The sequence below is a fragment of the Halyomorpha halys genome, unplaced genomic scaffold, assembly GCF_000696795.3.
Source record: "Halyomorpha halys isolate HHAL.00 unplaced genomic scaffold, Hhal_1.1 Scaffold236.1, whole genome shotgun sequence".
Lineage (NCBI taxonomy): Eukaryota > Metazoa > Arthropoda > Insecta > Hemiptera > Pentatomidae > Halyomorpha > Halyomorpha halys.
Window position 1 is genome coordinate 442,532 of NW_027115525.1, and position 11,608 is coordinate 454,139.

Sequence of the window (11,608 nt, forward strand, 5' to 3'; positions counted from 1 at the left end):
AGATTCTAAAAAGACCCCAACTACGGTTTCGAGTAAGAAAAATATTGTGTCTCTCATATTTTCAATTCTATTTTTAATGTTACAAATAGTTTCAAGCTACATTTCCTTAAATAGGTTAGATTTCTAATACTTTCTTCAAATTTTATTTAAAAAATTAGGAACATGCGGCCACTTTAAAAGACACATGATAATTGGAGGTTAAAATGAGAGGGTATGATGAAAAAGAATATAAAGAAGAGAAATCCCTAATTGAAGATGTAGAAGTTATTCTCAAGATTGAGAACTTTATTAAGTAGGAATAATTCACAAATTTTAATGATATGAAAAGGGAAGTATATGTCTGAAAGCCTAAATGAAGGTTTATTCATTGGTTCACCATTGGCTCTAATGCAACTTGATCTAACAGAACAGTTCATCAACTTCTCAGATTGTCTGCATCCCAGAAGAATAAAAAAAACGAGTTATCTCACCTATATTTTTAATTACTTTAATGAACATTATATACAATTTAGAGTCAAAATTTATGACTCTGCCGACCATAGTAAGGTAACAAATTATGGCGGCAAAATTCATTTTTGAGTTATTTATTTAGTAAAAAAAATTGTGCATTTCTTTCTGTCCGAAAATGGTTTCATTTTTGTTATATAAGTAAGTAAATGTTCTTGAATATTGAGGTAATAAGTAAATATGTAAGTATTTAAAGTGCTCAACCTCCAAGTTCATTTTATTCAAGAAAAACCTAAAGTTTTTGATCATTTTTCATTTGATGCTCCACATTATTAAAACATCCAACAACACTAACAAAAACTTTATTGAACATTATTACAAAGGAGAATAAATTAGCTAGAATATGAGCGCTAGTGGAGATCTTTACATACAACAGTAACCCTAGATACAGTTTTTTTTTTAATTTTTTTATTTTGGCAAAAATCATGGAAAATACTACCCATTCAACGTACAGATAGCTCTCAACTAACTAAATTTTTTATTTTTATACCAGATCGGCCTGGTGGGTCTTACATGGTTGATATAACTTATATTATATATATATTTTTTAACAGTTGATTATGAGGGGGTATAGTCATACAAATGACACCCCTAACTATATACAATGTTCTTATTAAAAGAAAAAAAACAATAATAAAATAAATAGATAAGAATAATGCTTCTTAATAAAAGAGGAAAGTAAAATTAATAACAAAAAATAATGATATTGATACACTGAAATAAAACAAACAATTGTCTTCTAATAGTAAAAAGAAACAAGTTAATTTGAAAAAGGGAAGAGAGAAAAAAAAAATAATGAATAAATAAAATGAATAATAATAATATGTAAATAGAGGTAGTGTGACTATGAATTAATTTTATATTTATTAAAAATTTATAAAAGAATGTCCTCTAGCAGCCTGGGCTTCTACTAACTACATCTTCACAACTTAGTCAGAAATAACTTATTAATATATTTTTTTTTCCATGACCCCTATTTCTGAAATTTATTATTTTTAGCATAAATATATACCAATATATATTTTGATTCCGCACTGTTTCTATCTTCTGTAGTGACCAACATTTTAAGGAGTTTTGAGTTGTAATTTTGTTGTAGTGGGTGTTCTTTGAATTTTATAATGTGCTGGGAGCACACATTGGTTTTGAATTTTAAACTAAACCTAAAAAACTTATTCCCGCGTTCAGGCTCGTCGTTTCTGAATTTTTATCTCTTTGTTGCCAACGCACTGGAGGGGGCGCTGGTGTAAGGGCCCAGAACAGTGGATTTCTTTGGTGCTGTATAGAGTGAGAGTACTGCTGATGATAAATGGTGGTGTAGCCGGTAGGATCTGAGACGGACTCGTTTGGTTTTCATGTAGCAATGACCTGACAGTGTCGTATGGCGATCTAATTTAATGCCCAGATAAACGGAGTTTGCGACTTGGAGGGAGCGAGATAGACTGGTTTTCTTTACTTTCTGTAGTTCGAACACCACGCAATCTGTTTTTGCCGGGTTTATCTGGATGTAGAGATGTTGTAGTTTTTTTTACTATCTTCTGGCATGTTTCTCACATACAAGGCCTTTTCAATTACAATAAATAGTATCCATATAGTTGTAGCGAGAGGAATAAGAAGTTCTACTACAATCGCCTCACCGAATCTCTCAAATTTATATATTGTTGTATTTTATAAAAAACATTATTTGTTCATATTATTAAGTTTTATATATACTACTGAGCAATGTCGATAAAATAATAAATAAATGATGCCAAAATAACCCACGAAACTTCCTCAAGCCTTTCAAAGAAAAGACAACTTCTCGGTCACAGCCGTATGCATTATGCCTATAAATAAGGGTCTTAAAGAACTTCTATATGAGCACCAAAAAACTAAGATCCACAGCCTCTACTTAAGATAGTTTCGGTTTATCGCCGATCCTGATTTTTAAATGGTTGTTATTTTTTGTTCACCCTTGACATGATCTTTTTCCTCTACCATTCCTTCGTAAACTCCCGCGGCTAGTTATCCTCCGGCCTTGCATACCTGTTGGAATAGTACTCGGCAGGACGAAGGCACTTTCTTGTATGACCCTGGCGATCTCCTAGGTCTGCATACCTCCCTCGTGTTTACCGGAATAGTACCCGGTAGGACGAGTTTACCATACTCAGAGATATAGCGGTTGTCACCCGTTAGTCTTATCCTATATAGTCATCTTCCTTGTTAACTACCTTACCTTTACAAACTGAACACGCATTATCGAGGCCTTCTGGACACGCGAATAATCAAGAAAATAACCCACTTCGTCATAGTCATAATTATATTAAGTAAAATAGTGGATAGAAATAATAATAATAATAATAATAATAATAATAAGCTGTATTTATTCTGGGATTGATCCCTTTAGAATAATATACAGGCGTCAAAATTAGGCTTTAAAGCCTTAGAGTCCTTGGTCCCATCCTCTACACCGTCTATACAGCTGACATTCCAACCAATCCTAACACTATCCTCACAACGTATGCCGATGACACATGTGTGCTCGCTGTTAATAATAACCCATTAATTGTATCCCAAAATCGCCAATCCCATATCACAGCCCTCGAAGATTGGTGTCTTCATTGGAGAATTAAGATAAATTCCAACAAATCCCATCAAATCACCTTTACCCTTCGTCGTAAACCTACTGACTGCCCTACAGTTTCATTTAACGATGTTACTCTTACCCCTGTCGAACAGATCCGCTACCTTGGACTACATTTGGACAAGCGATTAACCTGGAATCCTCACACCAGACTGAAAAGACAGGAAACAGCGCGTCAATTTCGACTATTACAGCACTTACTAGACAAATGGTCTAAACTTCCAACACATTACAAAAGACTGATCAACATGACTGTAATAAGGCCAATCTGGACATATGGAGTTGAGCTTTGGGGCTCCACTAAACCTTCGAATTCCTCTCGTATTCAATCCTTACAATCCAAAATCCTTCGTAAAATCCCCAATGCTCCTTACTTTGTCACAAATAAAATCATACTTAAAGACCTTAATGTTTCCTATGTAACCGATTTAACCCGAACCAGATATCACTTCTTCCATTATAAACTCTCTAACTACTCAAACCCCTTAGTTTATAATTTTGCATCCTTTTCCATTCCTGACAATCCTCCGAGGTGCCTGAAAAGAAGATGGCCACGAGACCAGCTAATGTAAAATGTCATTAGAGTGTTACCAATGGGTAGTTTCTCTACACGCCTGTAACACTCCAATTTAACTTAGATTCGATTTACTAAATGTATTATAATGTACAGTTGTAAATAGCAATAAATAAATATTAAAAAAATATATCCTTAGAGTAAAGATGAAATTATAAAACTTTTTAAAATAAAATAAAACAATGAATTTGAAAAGATGGAAATAAACAACAATAATTAACATAATATATAAAAAAATATAGAAAAAATAAAATAGAACCACATGTCATATCATAAAACATAAGATGACTTCTGATAATAAATAAATAAATAAAAAATACAATTAAACTAAAAAATAATAAATGAAAAGGTACAATTTCTGCTAATGTACATATTTACAATTATAAACGAAAATCTGAGACATAAAATACAGAAAATATATAAAGCTTTTTTTTCGAGACTTTCAATCGTTATTCTTCTGGAATTGGATGGACAAAAGGTAGTCGAAGATATGGGGTGTGAAGATTGGAAGGGTATTAGAACAACGAATAAAGGAGGGAATAGGAACGGATGAGGAAAGATCTACCAAAGGCTGCGGTGCGATGGGCAGTTACATATAAGTCTGAAGGCGTGAGCGGGTATTGCGGGAATGCACTGAAGATTTAAATTGAAGGATATCAGAGATATACGATGGACGCGGGATTGTATAACTTGGCAGAGGAAGGAAGCAAGGAAATATTTACGACGGAAGGAGGGGTAAAGTCACTTCAACTCTTCATAAAATCGGGTGACAGAGGCGTGGGGACTCCAAAGATGAATCGTACAAAGCAATTAATTAGTCGTTTTAATTTTGCTTCGAGATCCCCAGAGATACCCCCGTAAACCACACAGCAATAAGCAAAGTGGAGGAATATTAAGGAAGTAACCAGGGCTTAGAATGGAGATTGTACGACGGGAAATATCGAAGACGTGGTTTTCCAGGAGAGAGTTTGGTCTACAGTAACATTAAGGTTAAATTAACTAAGTTATATTTTTTACAAAGGCAGAATAGCCCGCGACCTTTTAATACATTTGTTGAAGCTGTGATATTATAATTAAATATCCATGAGAATGCTTCAAAACTGTGGAGTTTTTATTTATAATACTTTTTTCTTAAAATTGAAAATCAACCAAGTCTCGAATAATAAATTAAATAATACATATAAAAATCCTTATTCTCCTTTTATTTTCCAATAATTTGATTATTTCTACTTTGTATATTATGTACTTATATAATAAACAGGTATGCAAGAGATAAGAGTGAAGAATATCATGTTGAGGTAAGGTGGCTTGAATACTTCTTAAGTATCTATCTCTATCTAATCCAATCCAATATCCTTAATTTACTTAACCTGCTTCTTCAATTCAACGAAGTATAAAAAAGATTATGAACTGCAAATAACCCTACGAGGTAGAAGCAATATTAATAATGAATTAATAGAATAGATAAAAAAAATATATAATTAAAGCTTATCCAACCCAAAGGTGCAATACCGACTCTGCCAATGGTTATCTACATTATTTTAATTTAATTTTTTTTTATGGTCATTTCTAACATAGGGGGGAGAGAGGAGGTTATCTACAGGGCACCACTCTATTCTAACCATGGTGGGTGGGTCAAATTTTCATTTCGTGAGACTGCCACAGAAATAAAAGTTGGCCCCCAGGCCAGATCCGAACCGGTGCTGCTGCAGTTAGGAGGTTGCAACGATCTACACTTTAACTCCCTTAGCTACAGTTGGTCCCCAATTACTTTCAATATATACCTGCTCAGGAATGCCCATCCAAACCCAAATCTACAAGATCAGCCTTGATGCAATCCTCTCACCTACGCTACAGTCTACTCCATTGTATAACTTTTTAGGGATCCATTCATTACTGCTCATGTTCATGGCCTGCAACTTATTTGTCCCAATGATTTCACCTGCATTATATTTACTGAGTGCAGTTCCTCAGATTCCCCATTCAACTCATTCTTATCCAGTCCGAATATTTTATGCAGTTCTTAATAATATATGAAAAAATAAAGAAAACATAATTAATGATACAATTAATGACTATTTGAGCCATTTGGCACAAAAGTGACGTAAGTCCTTATGTTTTCATCACAATTACAATATCGATATGATACTACGAAATAACATTTTAATATTTGATTTTAAACTTTTGATAATTTGTTTTAATTTTACTATAATAAAATATCGATATTTTCTTTATTGTTTTGTTTTTTATAATTTTATTGTATATATACCTTATTTATACTCTTAATGATTATTTGTATATTTTTTCTTTTGTGAAATAATTTCATTTATTTACAGAAGTTCCTTTTTCCTTTCATTTTCAAACTTTCAATTAACGATTACCCAAAACAAGCGGAACCTGCCATTTACAGTGTTAGGAAGTTCCTTTATACGATGGATTTCGTTTGCAACAAAATGAAATATCGATAATTTGAAAAGCCTAGTTTAAAAACATGAAGTAGGAAACTGAAATAACATGTACCTTCAAAACCAGCTCCATCTAAATTTAGAAATTGTTCCGGATTTTAGAATGGTTGTGTATGCTTGATAGTGCTTGTGAGGGCTTGTGAATGCTTGTAATAACACATACAAATAAATGTTTTTTTGTGCTTGTGAGTGTTTTCGTACGCTTCTATATGCTTGTGAGTGCTTGCGTATGCTTGTGAATTGTTAAGCTTATATCCACTTCTCGGGTTCATTGTGGGTATTGTTTCTCCTACGATATTGCCGGCTATGCCTGTGAAGTTCGAGTGAATTCTGTTGTGAAATAAAATACAGCATATATTTTTTTTTTAAATTGCACAAGGATGTGAAAGATCCACCATGGGTGCAGTTACAAATGTTTAGAAAAATTACCAATGTAAGAAAAGTGACTGTATTAATTAACTAAAAAGCATGTAATGTTCCATTGCAATAAAGAAACAATGAGAGAAGTACGAAGTGGTCCGGAGAAAGAAAATAAAGGCAGTCAAGGATCATGAAAATGCGATGGAAAGAAACAAAATCAAGACTCTTGTTTTGACTGGACCTTCCTCAAATTTTAAGTTATGAAGAAATTAGTTTGGCCACAAAAGTGACGTAAGTCCTTATATTTTCATCACAATTAATTATAATTGAAAAATAATTAATTAATTACTGAGTGTATTGGATTCCAATGCTCTAAAATAGAATAAAATATGCTTGACTAATCAGTTTTACAAAGAAAGCTGTAATGCCTTATCAAATTACTAATAGAACTACCTCAAAAGTGTTTAATATCTCAAAACTCAATTTTTGACTTGCACCATTTTGCATTCAATGACTCATATACTATTATTAATGATATATATGATTGATTAAAAATAAATAAATTCTTAATATCACTTTTTCTAACTAAACCCCTTCTGATATAATACCTAGACCTGGATCTAATTTCTTCATAACTTAAAAGTTGAGGAAGGTCCAGTCAAAACAGGATTCTTGATTTTCTTTCTTCCCATCGCATTTTCATGATCCTCGACTGCCTCTATTTTCTTTCTCCGGACCACTTCGTACTCCTCTCATTGTTTCTTTATTGAAATGGAACATTACATGCTTTTTAGTTAATTAATACAGTCACTTTTCTTACATTGGTGGTTTTTCTAAGCATTTGTAACTGCACCCACGGTGGATCTTTCACATTCTTGTGCTATTTTTAAAAAAATATATGTTGTCTTTTGTTTCACAACAGAATTTCCTCGAGCTTCACAGGCATAGCCGGCAATATCGTAGAAGAAACAATACCCACAATGAACCCGAGTGGATATAAGCTTAAACAATTCACAAGCATTCGCAAGCTCTTAAAAGCTTCCGCAACAACTCACAAACCTTTACAAACAATCAGTATAACTCATAAGTATTTACAAGCACTCACAAGCACCATCAAGCATACGCAAGCGCTCACAAGCATATACAAGCGTACGAAAACACTCACAAGCAAAAAAAAAAAGCATTTATTTGTATGTGTTATTACAAGCATTCGCAAGCCCTCACAAGCACTATCAAGCATACACAACCATTCTAAAATCCGGAAAAATTTCTAAATTTAGATGGAGCTGGTTTTGAAGGTACATGTTATTTCAGTTTCCTACTTCATGTTTTTAAACTAGGCTTTTCAAATTATCGATATTTCATTTTGTTGCAAACGAAATCCATCGTATAAAGGAACTTCCTAACACTGTAAATGCCAGGTTCCGCTTGTTTTGGGTAATCGTTAATTGAAAGTTTGAAAATGAAAGGAAAAATGAACTTCTGTAAATAAATGAAATTATTTCACAAAAGAAAAAATATACACATAATCATTAATAGTATAAATAAGGTATATATACAATAAAATTATAAAAAACAAAACAATAAAGAAAATATCGATATTTTATTATAGTAAAATTTAAAAAAATTATCAAAAGTTTAAAATCAAATATTAAAATTTTATTTCTTAGTATCATATCGATATTGTACTTTCTTGCAAATATCGAGCAAGTAATCCGAAATTTTTCGACAAAATCGACTGACCATAACGAGTGGTTGTGCTTGTGATTTCTTATGTGGGCATGACACACTCACTAACCCTCATTAGAACTCACAAGTACACGAAAGCAGTTACAAGCCTTCAAAAGTACAAACAAGCACTCATAAGATCTTATAAGCATTCTCAAGACCTGCTTGTGAGGTCTAACAGGACTCTCACTTGTTAATTCTCGCAAGTGCTTTGTAAATTCTAATAGGTGCTGTTGAGTGCTGTGAATGCTTGTGTATGCTTGTGAGTTTTTGTAAGTGCTGTTGAGGGCTTGCGATTACTTGCGTTTGTTTATTCATACTTATTGTATGAAAAGCCTAGCTTAAAAGCAATAAATAGGAAACTGAATTTATATATTTAAGGCTGGTATAACCCTAAAATGTTACAGCAAGTTTTTCGATAAAATCAACTGGCCGTAACGTATATTTCTGCTTCTGATTGCTACTGAGGACTATTGAATTCTCGCTTGTGAGTGCTTGCGGGTGCTTATTTGTGCCTGTGAGAGCTTGTGAAAAGCCTAGCTTAAAAACAAAAAGTAGGAAACTGAAATTACATATAATATTGTAAATGTTAACAATAATTTTGTTAACAATATTTAAAAAAAATTATTGGAAATATCACTATTTCGTTTAAAAATAAGAGAAAATTTAAAAATAGTTTCTGTTTTTTTTTTCGTTATTCGACATTCTTATTAATATCGAGAGATCAATTTTAGTAACGATATTCCAATATAATTTAATCAAAATATTGGACTTTTATTTAAAAAGACTTTCAAATGTTTTGGAAAGATTTAATATGAAATATTGATATTTCATATCGATTTTTATATTAGACATTTCTGTTAAAATCGATATCGATGTTTAGTACCAATATTCTTATATTATTTAATAGGAATATCGATATTTTATAATAGTAAAATTAAGAAACATATGTTTGTGCTTGTGATTGCTTAAGATGGCATGTGAGGGCTTGTGAAACACACGATCCTCCATAAGCACACTCAAGCGCATAGAAGCACACACAAGTCCTCCTAAGCATTCACAAGAACTCCCAAGCACGTGGAAGTACTCACAAGCACTCACGAGCGCTCATAAGTTCTTAATTTTACATTAATGAACAATTGATATTGATATACGTATCTTATTTCCGTCCAATATATTTTTAATTCTCTAAGCTTTTTATACGAAACATCTTTTTAATAGCGGAATGTTCCCTACTTTTTGTTTCAAAGCTTGGCTTTTCATAGCTACACACAAACACAAACACAAACCCTCGCAAGCACTCACAAGCACACGCAAGCAAGAAATCACAAGCACGAAGACGTTATGGTCAGTCGATTTTATCGACATTTTAGTCTCTTACTTATTGTTTTTAAGCTAAGCTTTTTATACATACACGCAAGCTCTCAACAGCACCCATAAGCACTCACAAGCACTCGCAAGCAATCACAAGCATTCACAAGCAACTCGCAAATGACTAGGAAGCATTTGCAAGTCCTCAGAAGCATTCGCTACTTAACCTATTGAACAAGCTTCGTCTAAGTCTTCTGATGTGAAGTACCACACCTTTTAAGTTAGTGCCAGGACTAATTTGACACAGTACCGCGACAACTTGAAGGAATTACCGAAATATGGGACTAATAGTTGAAAATGGAATTGGCTAGACACAGGAAAACGCCCCAAAAGGTATCGTTGGCAAACACGTGGTATGAGAGACCTCGAAAACCTAGGATTAGGAATCAAATAATAGGTGATTTCAACAGATAATTATCAGAAGTAGAAAGAAAAAACATCGAACAGTAGTCAATGAATCACATAATATGTACGTGATACATGATGATACTTGATATCGAAAATTTATGGAATGATTGAACATAAATTTTATATTTAATCTGCAAATCCCAACAAATCACATTTACTCTTTGTCGTAAACCTGCCGACTGCCCTACTGTATACTTTAATAATGTGGCTCTTGCCCCTGTAGAACAGATTCGTTATCTTGGACTACATCTTGACAAACGACTAACCTGGAATCCTCACACAAGACTGAAAAGACAGGAAACTGCACGCAGATTCCGACAATTAGAGCACTTACTAGACAAACGGTCTAAACTTCCAACTCATTACAAAAGACTGATCTACATGACAATAATAAGGCCCATCTGGACATACGGAGTTGAGCTTTGGGGCTCCACTAAACCTTCGAATTCCTCTCGTATCCAATCTTTACAATCCAAAATTCTTCGTAAAATCCTCAACGCTCCTTACTTAGTTACTAATAAAACCATCCATAAAGACCTAAATGTTCCTTATGTAACCAATCTAGCCCGAACTCGATATTATCCTTCCATAATAAACTCGCTAACCACCCAAACCCACTCGTTTCTAACCTTCCTTCCTCTTCCATTCCTGGCAATCCTCCGAGGCGCCTGAAAATAAGATGATCTCGTGACCTTATATTGTAAACTGTTTTTAGAGTTCTACTACTGGGTAGTTTATAAAAACTACTACTCCTACAAAGATAAACATTATTGACTATTTTATAGGTAATTTAACTAGCTTTAATTTCAGTCCTGACAGACATGTAAATATCAATAAATAAATAAAATTAAAAAAAAATTTAATCTGCTATTAGCGTTAGAATCATTTTCGATTTTAAAATTGATTTATAATTTATTTGGCTTAACATGTTACTATTAGATTATGTGACGTCAAAGATATGAAAGAGTTTTAATCTCTAAGGTTTTCTTGTCTTCATATAATCGAGAATAGTGCATAGAGATTCGCATCAATCAATATAGCTTAAGTCAACGAATTATGAACCAAAATGGAACTCTACACAGCCTCACTACTTTTTGTCTGTATCTCTTACACCTCATCATTCTATCTAAGTCATCAAGAAGGGCTATATGACAAACGCATTGATACAGGTAATAAGAAATGATAACAGCTAAAGTTAATAATTACTGATTATATGTCAAAAAAATAATTAACAATTATGATTTTCAATAAACAGATAATTATATGATACACAAATTGGCTCCTGTAGTTACTCGGTGTAATAAAACGTTTTGTTGTCCTAAGGGCCTGCTTTGTAATTTTGGTCCTGGTGTCTGTTATAATAAATTTGGCATGTAAGCAGAATCTTTACATTTTATTATTCGATAATTTTAAATTAAAATTAATTTCAATGTATTATAATGTACAGTTGTAAATAGCAATAAATAAATATTAAAAAAAAACAGGCGTGTAGAGAAACTACCCATTAGTAGCACTCTAATGACATTTTACATTAGCTGGTCTCGTGGCCATCTTCTTTTCAGGCGCCTCGGAGGA